General features: G+C 35.8%; 1 protein-coding gene across 2 annotated transcripts in view; it reads right to left on the minus strand.

Annotated features, from left to right (window-relative positions):
• The window catches only part of LOC145676089 (uncharacterized), a 47295-nt gene that overhangs the window by 27374 nt on the left and 4929 nt on the right, over positions 1-14992 (minus strand). Inside the window, exon 1 of one of the 2 annotated variants that reach the window (XM_081746967.1) lies at positions 485-542. The exons of the other annotated variant lie outside the window; for it this stretch is intronic. The gene's annotated coding sequence lies outside the window, so the exon portion shown is untranslated. Of the gene's footprint in view, positions 1-484; positions 543-14992 lie in introns of those variants that run through there. 2 annotated transcript variants of the gene reach the window in all.

Raw genomic sequence — 14992 nt, forward strand, 5'->3', positions numbered from 1 at the left:
TACACAAGGGTATTATGCAAGTAAACTTCACAGCAAATCTTGACTGCAGTAGCACGAAATTCCAGTAGCACAGTATTTAAACATCAGTTCGAACACAATTCACATTGCGGCCAATGTTACAAAACATATTTTTACATTGGTTTTATTAACCAATATATAGTAACATCGAATGATAGAGATGGACCAGTGATAAGTTATTTTGATTTTTTTTTTTTTTTTTTTTTTTTTGTCCTGACTGTCCAGTTCATAGTAACAACTGAAAATAGACAGTAGGAATTACGGCTCATATCAGATAATTAAGATATGCGTGTGTGTTTTTACGCATATAAAGACATATTCTGCTGTACAAACTGATTAATTTTGTATGCCATTTACAAACCCATCATTCACTGTATACGAAAATACACTCAGTATATTTTTCTCAACAACTTATTCAAACATTACACGTTTAAAATATAAATTATCTCTACATCTGGATACTTACGTAATTATCTTAATTATTCACTTCTACCTTCACTTAGCACCTGTACAAATGGCGACCTGGCGGGCAGATTTCTAAGATTAGATTTTGTGCCACCTCTTGGTAGAAACTAGAACTGATACATTTTCTACAAAGTTCCATCAAACCTCCGAGGCTAGTAAAATCTAGCAAGTGAAAATCAAATTACGACATTTGCGGGTAACTCTTTCAAAAAGCCTGCAGCAGGTGTACAGTGCACGGAAAGTCTAGCAAGTTAAAATCAAATATAATGAAAGACTTGCTGCAAACCAACATGCTATTAGGGTATATGCCTTTTTGTTGATGTCCTGGACATAGTCTTCCATCTGAGGTATCTATCTATGGTGTGTCTTAAGTATTAACAGTTTTGGAGATTCTAAGACGATTGTCGTTAACAGCGATGGAAGTAAGTGTGAATTACTGTGAAATCTGGAGCGCTTCTTAGGAGCCAGAATTACTATAGTTTCGGTTTTAGCAGCATTGGATTTCAGTTGACGTTTATTGCACCACAGAACAAACGTGTGTATTATTTGTTGTAAGGCTTTGTTTACTTAGTGAATAATACGGCAAATTGCAAGAAAAGCTGTATCATCAGCGTATGGATATAACAATAGTTTGTGGGGGAAGAGCCATGTCAACAACATAAAGTAGATATAAAGAGGGTGAAAGTAAAGAGCCTTAGATATGCCTGAGTGCATAAATATTGTTTGATATGACTGTTGATTAATGTATTCGTAAGTTCGGTGGCCAAACAAGAAATTGTAAACAAAACGGATATATGCGATTAGAAGGCAAAAATGTAGCAGTTTTGAAAGCAAATCCTAACGCTACACGTCAAAAAATGCCTTCTCTAAATTAAAGAGTACCAGACAGGATGACTTGGTGGTATTATACTGCTTATGGATGCAGTTGAGGAGATGCAGAAGCTGATCGTTGATGCTAATTTGTGGGCGGGAGCCTGCTTGATGGTGTGGTAAAGATGGTAATGTGAAAGATGAACATAAAGTCATTTGACGATATTTTTTTCCCTAAAATTTTGGTGAAGATTCTGTTGAGCTGTATTGGACGGTATTCTTGATTTTAAAAAAACAAGAGAAATTTGGATGATTTCTAAGATTGAGCAGTATTGGTGGACTTTGTATTACATGTCGATAGATGTTATTGATTTCAGGGTCATTATAACATTTATGATAGATGACATTAGTCATTTGCGTGGTAGAAATGAAGGTAGTGAGTGCTTTGTGAGTAGATATATTGGGTTGAAGATGAATATGTGGTGAATTGAAGTTGAAATGGTCTACAGGATGATAATTAAAATGCTAAGTGAATGATAGAGGTATGAAAATCTCCTATAATTAGGAAGCAAATGTTTTAGCTTCTTCTTGGTCTCTGTGCAATTCCTGATCGTGATGTAAGAGAGGATAAAAGGTTTGGATAAATTTGCCAGCTTATGCGTTGAAACGCATCTAATATTGCGAAGGGTATGATATGGCAGAAATTGTGTATCAAATTTTAATCCATTGTCGTATACGTTAAGATAATTAAACACTGTTCGGTGGAGGGCCCTATGATGCTAAAGAGCTTCGTGGTTGCCAGTGCAAACATATTCTGTATAGATTTGACGTGAGTGTTTAACTAGACGAAAGTATCGCGGAGGAATTTTAGGATGATGAGGTGATATATATGCGGTTTGAGAGATGAACTGCTCAATTGCGAGTTGAATGATTGGTGGTAAAGATTAGAGTGGATTAACTCTTAGAATACCAAGCTTACAATGTTAGATAAAGTGAGTTATTTTGACCCATTCCTGCCTCTTGTAAAAAATATATAATGAAGTTTCATTCAGGGAGTTAAAATTTGTAACGTACAATGGAAAGGGCAATGTACCTGATCGTTCTTTATATTACAGTACATTTTATGCGCAGTATACACTGTCAGTGGTGGCTCGTGATTCTTTCAAACAATACTTGAATTATAGTACGGTAACATTAGAAATTTATACATAGAAATACGCTGTCTTTGTTAGGAATAAATTCTGTCACACATTGTATTTTGATTACACCTGACAGTCCTTGCAGAGCGGTTTGCTGGTGCAGTGCGCTTTGAAAGCAAGCATGTGACAGATTACATACTTTTGAGGAGTAAAGAATCACGTAGCTTGCGGAATGGTTAATGGAGGAATACCTAAAACATTAGCCCACTACCTCTCTTTGATATTGTAGTATTTCTTTATAAAACATCATCTGGGCCAAATTGATCCAGTCTTGGTATTCGAAGGGTTAAATTCATTTTCAGTAAAAGGAGGATAGGTCGCTGACATTGTATGAGATTAGTAAGTTTAGTAGCGATCTACATTCCAGAGGATCTAGAATGTAGATGAAAAATCTGTGGGCGGGAGATCATGTGATCACTATGTCAGGAGTAGTATTAGATCAGGAACGGATTGGTTTTGGTAATGGGTGAATCAAGCCTGTAGTGGAGGCAGTGATACAATTGTTAAAAGCAATTTCTCTTGGTCTGAGCGGCTATGGATGTTAATATTGGAAGAGATCAGGTAATGTCGGAAATTATTAGAAATATATTGGAATGGGAGGGGAATAGGACGACCTGGTAGAACATACATGAATGTCACTGTGACACATAAAGATTTGTAATAAATAGTTGTGATTAGATGCTCTGGAATATTAGATGGAGAGTCAATACTATACCATGTGTATACCAGTTAAAAAGTGACATTAGTGATAGTTTGTTGATATTTACTGGGGATATAGTTATGAAGAGGCTTGAAGTGTGGGAAGAGGAATTTAATATGAAAGTGAAGAAAATATTAATGGAAAAGGGAAGGCGGTTAGGGTGGAAGTCAAATCAGGAGGAGGACATTGACAAAAATGTGGTAGTAATAGGTGATGTGACGTTGCCGGATGATGAGAAGAAAGTGTTAAGTTTAGGCTATAAGTTTAAAGTGAAAGAACAAAGATTGGAAGCAGAAGAGGTTATATACTCGGTCGAGCAAGCCATAGTTCAAGTTCAGGACAAGGAGATAAGGGATAAGATAAGGAGAAAGGCTAAGGTGATTGTGGAAAGGAACATAAAGAAGCCAAAGGGGAACCTTTCAAAACACGAGTACAGTGTGTTGAAGGATATAAAGAAGCGAAAAGACATATGTGTGCAACAAGTGGACAAAGGTGGTGCCAATGTGGTGATGGAAAAACAATGATACAAAGAAACATTGAATGATATCTGTGATGATACTTACGAGGTGATAGGTGAAAGATCTATGTGTGAGGAAATTAAAGAAAAAGTTTTAGTATCACTAACAAAAGCTGGTTTTGAAAGAGGTCTTAATAAAAAAGGTAGGATACCGGTAATGAAAGGTTTTTCAAAAGTACATAAGGAGGAGGTAAAACTGAGACCAGTATTAGATTGCCGAGGAAATATATTTGAACCATTGAAGGAGGAGTTAAAGAAGGTTGTGGAAATGTTAAGGAAGCAACAAGACAGTAGCAGTGTGAAAAACTCGGTTGAGTTTAGAAGAAGGTTGGAGGAAGTAGGACAGAGCAAAGCTAAAACAATCATTTTCAGTGTCGATGTGAAGGCTATGTTTCCAAGTCTAAGAAGAAACAACGTTGTTAAAGTCATCACTGAATTGATGAAGGATAGAAAGATCAATGGTTGGAGTGGAGAAGGACTGAAGGAGGCCCTGAAGACTATATGGAATAACAGTTAATGTGTTATAGGTGATAATTTATTGAAAATCAAGGAAGGACTAAGCATAGGTTCCAGGTTGAGTCCAGTGCTAGCAGAAATTACTATGAACGACTGGGAGAAGAAAGTAAGGATGAAAGGAAGTGACAGATTAGTGTTTTTTGCTAGATATATGGACGATTGCTTGGGGATTCGGAAAGGAACTGTAAGGCAATTGGAAAAGTTTGTAAAGAAATTGAGGATATAGAGAAAGGCATACAACTGGAGCTAGAGGTAGAAAAGGAAGAGGCTATAGTTTTCCTGCATATGAGAATAAGGAGGGAACAGGGAGTGATATACACAGAATGGTATCAAAAAAGTTGCGCGTCGGGAAACTATTGCCACGCCCGAACTGATGTAGATTACTCGACCAACAGGAATTTCATCATTAACATTTAGAATAGAATTAAGAAAATAACCAGTGAAAGAGACAAGGCGGAACAGAGTATACAGTCATTCCATAAGCAGGTGGAGAGTAATGGATACGATAGAAAGAGGCTAAAATACAGAAGGAGATGGGAGAAGATAAACTAAGAAAAAGAAATAAGCCGAGAAGGAGAGCAAAGTGAAGGAGGAATAGAAGAAAGAAGAAAAATGTGGTGGGGGATAGAAAGATTGGGAGAAGAAACAGAAATCATTAAAAGAATGCTTAAGAAGATGGGGGCATCTCAACTTATAGAAAAGGGAGCAAGAGGTTTCTGGATGTAATAAGGGAAAAAAGAAGGAAGAAGACAGAAGAAGAACAAGGGGTAATGATGGAGAAAAAAGGCTTGATTTTTAAAATTCAGTGCGGTGAGTGTGATATGTGTTATATTGGGGAAGCTGGAAAGAGACTAAGAGAGCGTATAAGACAACATAAGGATGACGTTAAGCTAGAAAGGTACAAAAATGCGGTCTACAAACACGTAAGGGACACGAGACATTCAGTTAATTAAAATGAAGTAAAAATTTTAGGCCAGGAAGAAAGAGGCATAGTTAGGAAATGGAAGGAGGCACAGTTTATAGAAATGGAGGGTAATAAAGCTATGAACTGGAACTCAGGACTGATCATCGACCAACAGTGGAATAGGTTTTTGAAAAAGCTTAAAGTATAAGATGTGAATACACATATCTATTATATTGTGGTATATATATTGATTGTCTTACACGTGTTTATGTATTTATTAGTCCATATTAGTTATTTCTATATACGTGTGTGTGTAAATGTATATATGTTATAGTATATATATTTATATATAGATATATATGTGGTTGTATAGTATACGAGTATATTCTAGAGATAGGCAAAACCGGTTTTAATAAAAACCGGAAACCGGTTTCTAAAAAACCGAAATCCGAAAAACCGACATTACGGCTTTTCACCGAAACCGGCTTCGGTTTTCTACAAAACCGGTTCGTTTTTTAGGAATCTGTTTCGGTTTTTTCCAAACATCGGTTCGGTTTTTTCTCCAAAAGCGGTTCGGATTTCTAAAAAAACGGTTCGGATTTAAGTGAAACTGGTCTCAAGTTTCTTCAAACCCAGTTTCGTTTCTCTCCAGAGTGGAGTTTCGTTGTTCTCCGTAAACCGGATCCGTTTACAACAAAAGCAGTTTTTTTAAGATATTGGTTTTTAAGCCTTTTCTGTGTTCTTCAAGTTATGTTAAAAAGCCATGCCTCAAAATGGCATGAGGTTTGAAATCAGTGTTACTACGAGTAGAATCCAACCCGCGGCTACAGATAGACGTTATGTATGCTAGCTTTAGCCTTCAGTTCACTGATCAGGAATATTAATTGCACTACCTAAAATAAATATACAATTAATATTATATATATATATATATATATATATATGTATATATATATATATATATATATATATATATATATATATATATATAGAGAGAGAGAGAGAGAGAGAGAGAGAATTTAATTTATTAGACAGTACATACTACATGAATATGTTACTTCAAGTTATCGGGTAAAGAGAAAGATAAAATGCAGTATATGTTGGTTTGAGTTGGCTTCCGCCAAGTAAATCATTTATCTAGAAAAAAATATAAGAATGCTTTACACTAAGAGTTGAAATGACGAAGGCAAGTACAGTTGGAAGGAAGTTTGACAGAGATATTGCCTTTCACCAACTTCTACAGGGTTTTCAAACCAACACCGACAACGTTTGGGAGATGACTCCTGACATCAAGATGAGACGAATAGTAGACCAACCTGGGTGCACAAATGCTTCCTTTCGGAGTTATAGGCTGCCGAAAACATGAAAAAATGAACTTTAAAGGCCCATAGCTCCTAAACTATGGGCCGTCCTGTAGTCGTGTCAAGACTTCACTTAGGAACTAATATGTGGCCTATCCAAATATCCATGTTTCAGAATCCTGGGGCATTTCCGCAACAATTTTTATAGAGGTAATTGGTGTGTACTTGAACTTATATGCCTGTAGCCAAACTCTCTCTATAAAAATTATTGGTTGAGTACCTTAGGATTTTGAAACATGCATTTTTGCATAGGGCACATATTAGTGCCTAAGTAAAGTCTTGACCCGACAACCGTACGTCCCATAGTTTAGGACCTATGGACCTTTAAAGTTCATTTTTTCATGTTTTCGGTAGCCTATAACTCCGAAAGGAATCATCTGTGCACCCAGGTTGATCTATACTTTTCGTCTCATCTTTGTGTCTGGAATCACCTCCCAAATGTTATCGATGTTGTTTTGAAACACCCTGTATATTTAGAAGAAACACCAAAAAAGTATTTCAACAAAGATGACATTTTCTAGTAGCTAGTAGGCAGGAAATTTAATTATATTCGCTTTGCAGATGCTATGGCAAATAAAGTAGTGATGTTACCGAGACCAAGACTTTTATATACCGAGACGAGACAGAGACCGAGATAAACCTCTATAAATCGAGACGAGACTTAGGTCAGTCTCGGAAAATCGGTATCGTCTCGAATATTGATAGCTATTAAAATTGCTTTTACTCAAAATTTGTTTCGTTGCTGCTAGATAATATGGGAACAGTTGACTCATGTACAGTAGCGTATTTAGGAGTGGTTATCGGATTCAACCCCCTCCCGAAAAAAATTTGTGATTAATTTTTCGCATTACACTTACAACACAAATATTTTTACCCGTTCCTCAAGCCACTCTCGAAACAAAATTCACTGCTGATGTAAATAGACTTCTCTCTCTCTCTCTCTATATATATATATATATATATATATATATATATATATATATATATACCTCAATACCATGACCACCCCCTTTACTTGTTTCCGCAAATTCTTTGCATTGCTTGCATTGTTTGTCATCAACATTTCTACTGGAATGAGATGTTTCATTTTGGCAAGTACATCGATTTTCCTGGGAAATTTGTTGCCGAAGACTGATGCATGGTTGAGTGCTGGGAGAGGGATGAATTCTTGCCTTCCGCTGTTGTTCTATCAACACTACGAGGAGATTTCACTCCCAGGGCTTATGAATAAATGGAGTGAGAGGAGGGAAAGTCACCTATGAGATGGTCACTAATACTAGAGTTTTGGGACTGTGTTTGTTGTTCGTCTGGCAAGTCGGAAGCTGTACATACAGAAAAGTTCGCTTTCTCCTAAGGAGACCCCTATTTCTTGAATTCTGCCCCAGGCGACACATTTGCGCTTGTTCGTTGCACACCACTATCTGGAAGGCTGATTTGAGGGGGGAGGGGTTGTTTCGTTATTTCCCAGTTCTTCCAAAGTGATCTTTTATAATTAACATATGGATATTTGAAATTAAGTTAGCAAGTTTTCCATCCTTATGTTCTTCTTGCATGTAGTGGCGGGTCGCGGACATAACCTCACCGAGCATAAGTTCACCTATATTAATGCAAAAGCGGACAAAAGTTAACCGGACATAAGCTCACTGTAAATATTCCGGTACATCATTTCTATATTGATTTTAGAAAGACTTACGACCCGGTTAGAAGAGAAGCATTATACGACATTCTTACATAATTTGAAATACCGAAGAAGCTAATTAGATTAATTAAGGTATGTTTAAATGAATAACAAAGTAAAGTCCGGGTAGGAAAATTTATATCCACGAGCTTTCACTTCGAGAATGGCCTGAAACAAGGAGATGCGTTGTCGCCATTATTATTCAACTTTGCAAGATAGCAACCAGGGCCTAGAGTTAAATGGGATTCACCAGGTTATGGCGTATGATGATGTAAATTTAATTGGGGATGATAAAAACAGTAGAAGGAAATGGAGAGGTCTTATTAAACGCTTACAGGGTCATAGGTTTAGAAGTAAATGCAGAGAAAACTAAATACATGGAAGTTCGTCAGGATCGTAATACTGCAACTTATGGATGCGTAAAAATATGGAATAATACTTTTGATAAAGTGAATACTTTCAAATATCTGGGATCAATATTAACAGACGAAAACCATACTCACGAATAAATTAAATGTCGATTAAAAGCAGGGAATACGTGTTATTATTCAGATCAAAATCTCTTGTCGTCGCGAATTCTGTATATATTACTATGGGTAATGGGCAAATAGAGGCGCGAAAATTGAATTTGGAATAAACATTATCTTCTACGGGAAAAGTACGCAAATATGCAAAAATTTACTTGTTTTTTTTTCTTTAAAAAAACACGATGTTTGAGTTTTTATTATATTTTTCCATAGTATTTACTAAGACCTTAAGAAGGAGCCTATACTCGCCTTGTGGAAATATACCATTAGCGAACTACGGATTATCAAATTTGGACCAAGTTGATATTTTAAATATAAAAGCCTAATAAGAGGCTGCTTATCACACAAGACAGATGATCGAGTGGTAAACGCAGTTGTACTGCATGCCAAAGGTCTTGGGATCGAACTCTATTCCCCCCTTTTGAATTGCTTGTAAAGATAAATAAACCCAATCGTTTAGATGTTCTAGTAAAAGCCGAAAACTTGACTAGACAATCACGACAGCTCGTCAAACTGAACGAAACGCAGTCTTGAGAATTTGTACTGTTAAGTCCAAACGATGTGAAGCGCTTAGATGGGAATTACAAGCTACTACTAGCAAAGTCCTACTACGTAGAACATCGGTTCAATGGAAAATACAAATTCTTCATTGCTCAAGAAACCAGCGATGCAAATTATGGTGATTATAACCAGAAAATAAAACAGATGTAGGTTTATTTGCAAACAAAAACATAAAATATTGTATTGTGCAAGCTCCGTCAACAATCCAGTTAAACCTCACCAAAAAATAAATAAATAAAATTATAAAAAATACGGTGAGTATCGCTAAATGTGAGGTAAACTTTTGAGGTTACACACATGTAATTTGAACCTCTCATTTACAACAAACAAATACGTATTTCAGCGTTCTTTGATTTTAGCTACGTAGAATGGATTAAAAAAAGTCAGAATGGTTCGCTAAGATATCCTCCATACGTGGTGTCGTGGAGCCATTTGCTAGTACCTTCATACTTCTTTATGTGTTTAAATTTGCTGCTCATATTATCTCTTAACCTACATGCTCTTAAACAAGTAGAAAGTACGAAATAAATTACAAAACTATTTAGAAGCTTCAAAACCGGTTTTATTTGTCTGCAAATTGTGGAGTTTTGTGTTGAAAGATACAAGAGTTGTATTATTTTGTTTTTAAATATTTATATATACTGTTGGTACACTTTAGAAGTTTATTAGGAAGATACATACGTAATAGATATATACTTCAATTCAAACTTTCTACATCTAGAATCAAAGCAAGATGAAAGAACCTCTCACTCGTTGACATTGACAAAATTTGTGAACTCCAAATACATCAAGTTTCTAGAACTCGAAATAAATCAAGTTTCTTCATTACAAAGAAATGAAGTTGGTATTTCATTTTATGAAAAAAGTTTCTTTCTAAATATTAATGCTGTGCTATGTAATTAGTTATTTTATTTTCAAAAATACTTAACACAGAAAAAAATACACTACAAGAAATTGATAATTATACACAAGTAGTGTCCAGCAACCAGATTTCTTAATAAATTTTACAGTCACTCACGAAGATACAATATGAAGCTCTGAAAGTCATTTTTAGACAACTGAGGTTTTGTTCTAAAAATGCACTGATAATGAAAACAAGAACTGCTTCTTTACATATACAAATGTTTTTGTTTGCATGCAAATTTATGATTACAAGCCTGGGAATGTTATTATTTGAAATAATGTATAAATTACATAAACTTGCCAAAATTCACCAAAAGAGAAAACTGAAAGACATCTCACAGATTCATGGATATGTCATACCTTTATTCTTCTTAACGACATTAGATCAAAAATAGCAAAAGCGCCTCTCCTCTGTTACAAGTTTCAATAACAATGTAACATTACTAATATTACTCTTATCTTACTTCATTATCCACTAACATACCGTATGTGCGGCGAAATAATAAAGCCCTATGCAAATATTTCACATGCATCACATACATCAATAGAACCAAGGACTACACTTCCGTTTACTTACGCAGCGAAAAAAACAAGATGCTGCAGTTCTCACCCTGAGCTTAAACCAAAGTTTGATATATAAGCTCCCTAAACTTATCTGCAGGTGAAGCATTTGCCATCCGCCAATACTAGTCAAACAAAAACAAATACAAACTGTATGTATATGCATTGATTCATTGAGATTGAAAGCGATAGAAACAGTTAATTGAAATAAGAAAACGTTATGAATGGATATTATTATTTATTATGGGTTTAATTTGTACTTTATGAAAATTACCGTATTCATTCTGTATTTTATACATACTTTTCCCATGTCAACTTAAAATTCAATGCAGAAATCGACGAAATTTCTCGATCTGCGACACTGCTTAAGTAGCATCAATCAAACTACATGCTTCAAATTTCCATATTTTGCGAAAGTTATAAGTTAACGGACAGTTGTAGTTTTCTTTTAATGAAGCAAGTTCAAAAATGTTCGGTAACATTCAATTGGAAAATAATAGAATGTTATCAAAAACTAAACAAAGATATCAAATAATTATATTCATTCACCTAAAATTGAATACTTTACTTACGCCAGTAACTAAACCTACATAAAATAAACAATAAGTACAACGACTTTCATTAGATAAACACTAGTGAATTCTATCAATTCAAAACAAGAAAAGAAACATAAAAAAATGTGCCGAAAGGAAACTTAAAATGGTATTGATTGATATAGCTTAAGAAAAACTATCACTTTCACTAAACATAAATTTTACGAGTTGAGTTTGATTGTGAAATCATGTTTGCATATTGCATTTTAAGCGTTTTTTATTTAAAATTTAATTCACCAGTGCAACTTGTGCCAACCTATTGCGGTTTGCAAACGAGAGTTTTTAGATTTTTGTTCAAAAATATTAATATATCTGCATTTTCAGGGAGAAGTCTAGATCACCATGAATTTTTTTTTAGCAAGACATGCTAATTTTTGAAGCCGATGTTCGTTAAGTTTCCAACATTCAAGGCTGTTGCCACTTTGCGAAAGACACTGATCTGATTTATAAAGAGTAAGCTCATCTGTTACATTAGGACTTTTTAAACACGATGGAAATATTCCAAGCAAATAGTCTAATGCTGATGACCCACCGGACGATTGCTGTGATAAACCATCTTCTGATCCTTCAGATTCTACGAGCACATCATGAACCAATCTATGGATCTTTGTTTGTATTTTAAAATTCAGAAATGGTAATGATTTGTACTTTGGGTCCAAGAATGTTGCTAAGAGGTAACATTTCAGAACACTATTTGACAAAAAATCTGATGATTCAGAATCGGATAATGCATCGAGCTGAAGACGCTTTCCTAAGTCAACTGATATTGAAGATTTCAAGTTCTTAACAATTTCAGAATCTGAAGGACATTCCTTCAGGTGGTTAGAAATAAGACCATAGCCTAATGGTAAAGCAAAAGAAATGGAACAGTTTTGATCACACATAACTGTTGTAGCCATTTGCAGTGGCTTCAGTGCTCGAACGATATCTTCCATGATTTGCCATTTGTCTTCAGTTCATTGTAAATTCCTTGCATCCATAGGTTTAGTGACATTTCTATCAGAGAACACTGCATTTATTGCTTCTCTTTGTTCCAGCAACCGTTCGATCATCCAATATACACTGTTCCAGCGAGTCTTTGTATATTGAATAAGGCGATGCTTTGGTAACTTCAGAATTTCTTCTTTCTTTTCAAGCGCGACTGAAGCAGTGGTGCTATGTTTGAAGTGCCCTACCACTTTGCTACAGATTGAAATTATATTTGTTACCTCGCTTTTCTCTAAACTGGTCAGTATGGATCGCTGCAATGTATGTGCCAAACATGATACATTGTAAACCGGCAACAAACGTCCAGCATTAATCATATTCGATGCATTGTCGTGAACTAATGCAACTACTTTGTCTTTGATGCACCATTCCTCCATACACAGTTTAATAGCATTAGCTACATTTGCAGCTGTATGTCGTTCTTCTAGTTCAATTGTCTTGAGAACAAAATCGTCTGTACAGAAGTTCGTATACAGAGCATGACATGTCACTGTAATGTAAGAATCTGTTGCTCGAGACGTCCATATATCTGTCGTAAAACAACTACTTCTGCTTTTTGTAGCCTCTGTTGTACTTGCTCTTTCAGTTCAGAATAAAAAAGCTCCAAGCGTCTCCATAGTGTCCGCCTAGACGGTACGCTATAATTTGGTTCAAGAAAGGACATTAACTCCCGAAACCCTTTCCTGGGAGTAGATCTGTTACTATCGTGTTTGCAATCCTTTACGCAATCTGTTCTTCATGTTCTGGTGTGCACAGCCGGCTATTTTTAAGATAATTTACTATTGATCTTCGTTCATTCGTTCGCTTTTTATTGTGTTTGAGGAACTCTAATTACATCATCACGCGTTTCGTCATTGGTGACAGTTTCACAGGAAACTTTCACAGTAGTATCTTCTGACATATTTGTGGCCTCAACACAGTCTGATTCTCCAGGAGAATCTTCAGAACTATCCGAATAGGAAGCTTCCACAAAGGTACTGTTGAAAAAGAAAATGACACAATATTATGTTTAAGCAAAATCAGCGGCGTAGCGTAAGAGAACGCCGGTATGCCCGGCATCCCCTGTTAATAAGAAAAAGTACGTATTTCATTATATATAAATTGTTTGCTTGTAATTATCACAGTTATTTCCACTGCAATCTTCTGGCGCGCTATCTCGACTTACTTTGACAAGAGGAACCTACGCATGCGCGTCGCTCAGATGCACATTTTCTGTCTTTCCTCCTGTCGTATGCTATTTTCCTCGGGCTTCCAGGCCTACTAAAAGCATCGGGGTTTTCGTCTGCTTTTTGTTGAATGCGCATGCGCAATACTTCCCTTCTCACTCCTCCTCATCCCTTGCAACCCGACATTTGCTTTAGATATACGCTGGCATATTCAAGTATTTCCAACTGTATATATTTTGAACTAGGCTGTAGTTTCTGAACAGAACGTACGAGTCCTAATATAAAGGAAATAGAACAAAACGGAAATGGTTAGTTCAACGCATTTTTGAAGCATGCTGGTTATGTAAATAATAGTATTAAAATAGTTATGCCTTAATCACAACTAAATGCATCGTAATTGTAATCTTCATCGTAAAGGAGCTCAAAGACACAGGCATAAATATAAAGCATTCTGTAGAATTACGATCACCGATCTGATAGGACAAGAGAGCCACCACTCCCCGTCACTCGCAAAGATTGTGCCAGGGCCCTTCAGTCACTGGCACAAATCTCGGGGACATAAGGGGAACATGTTCCCTATAATCTTGTCCACCCCCCAATAATCCGATTTGAGATTGTGATGATGATTTCTATCCGACTGCCACAAACGAAACTGATGTCCTTTGACTTGTTTCATTTTTAAAAAAGAATCGTATTCTTTAATATTTCATTGTCATTAATTATTACTAGTCTATTTTCAACTATTTGTTTAATTCTTGTAACAACTCCCGTTTAATTCCTATAATGCTATTGTGGTAATCATAATTTTGGACAAATAAGAGTGTTGTTGCGCCAAATACAGGCCTGATTGATTTTCTTTCATAGTTTTGGGGAAGTTATTATTTGTATTGTTATAAAACAAATGTCCTCAAATTTTAATGTGGATCATTGTGGATGCGAAAGTAGAAACATGTCAATTATTATTATGCATATATTCAAATTTCAGAATGTGCACACGGCACTGAGTTGTAATAATGATATGTACCACTATTTCATCTACATCATTTGGTAGGCTATATAATATACGAGTACAACAGGTTTATCTCAGAAATCTGATTCATCTACTGTAATATGAGTCTCTTCTCCCCTCCCCCCACAATAAGCCTTAAAATGTACCCTCCTGAAGATGTTATAGACAACTCTGCTTCCCTAATCCTCCACAGCATTTTTTTCAACTTCATAAATATTTTGAACATCGTTAAAAAAGGAAAGGATTATGGGAACAGTCTTACCCATCCCACGAACGTTGAAGACAGATTTGCGCCCTTGACTTCAGTATCTGGATACAGAAACAGGCCCCCAGAGTTGGTTTAAGTGCTTTGTATTTACATCTTCAAATGATACAATCAGGCCCATATTCACGAACGGACGTCTGAGTTTCGGACCCAAGACGACAAATTTCTAGTGGCGATATTTTTTTTTTTGAAAGAACGAGATTGACGTGTGATATGTGGAGAAAAAAGCCGCCCACGAGAAAAAAATGAAGG

The sequence above is a fragment of the Thermobia domestica genome, chromosome 18 (assembly GCF_964235325.1).
Source record: "Thermobia domestica chromosome 18, izTheDome1.hap1.1, whole genome shotgun sequence".
Taxonomy (NCBI): Eukaryota; Metazoa; Arthropoda; class Insecta; order Zygentoma; family Lepismatidae; genus Thermobia; species Thermobia domestica.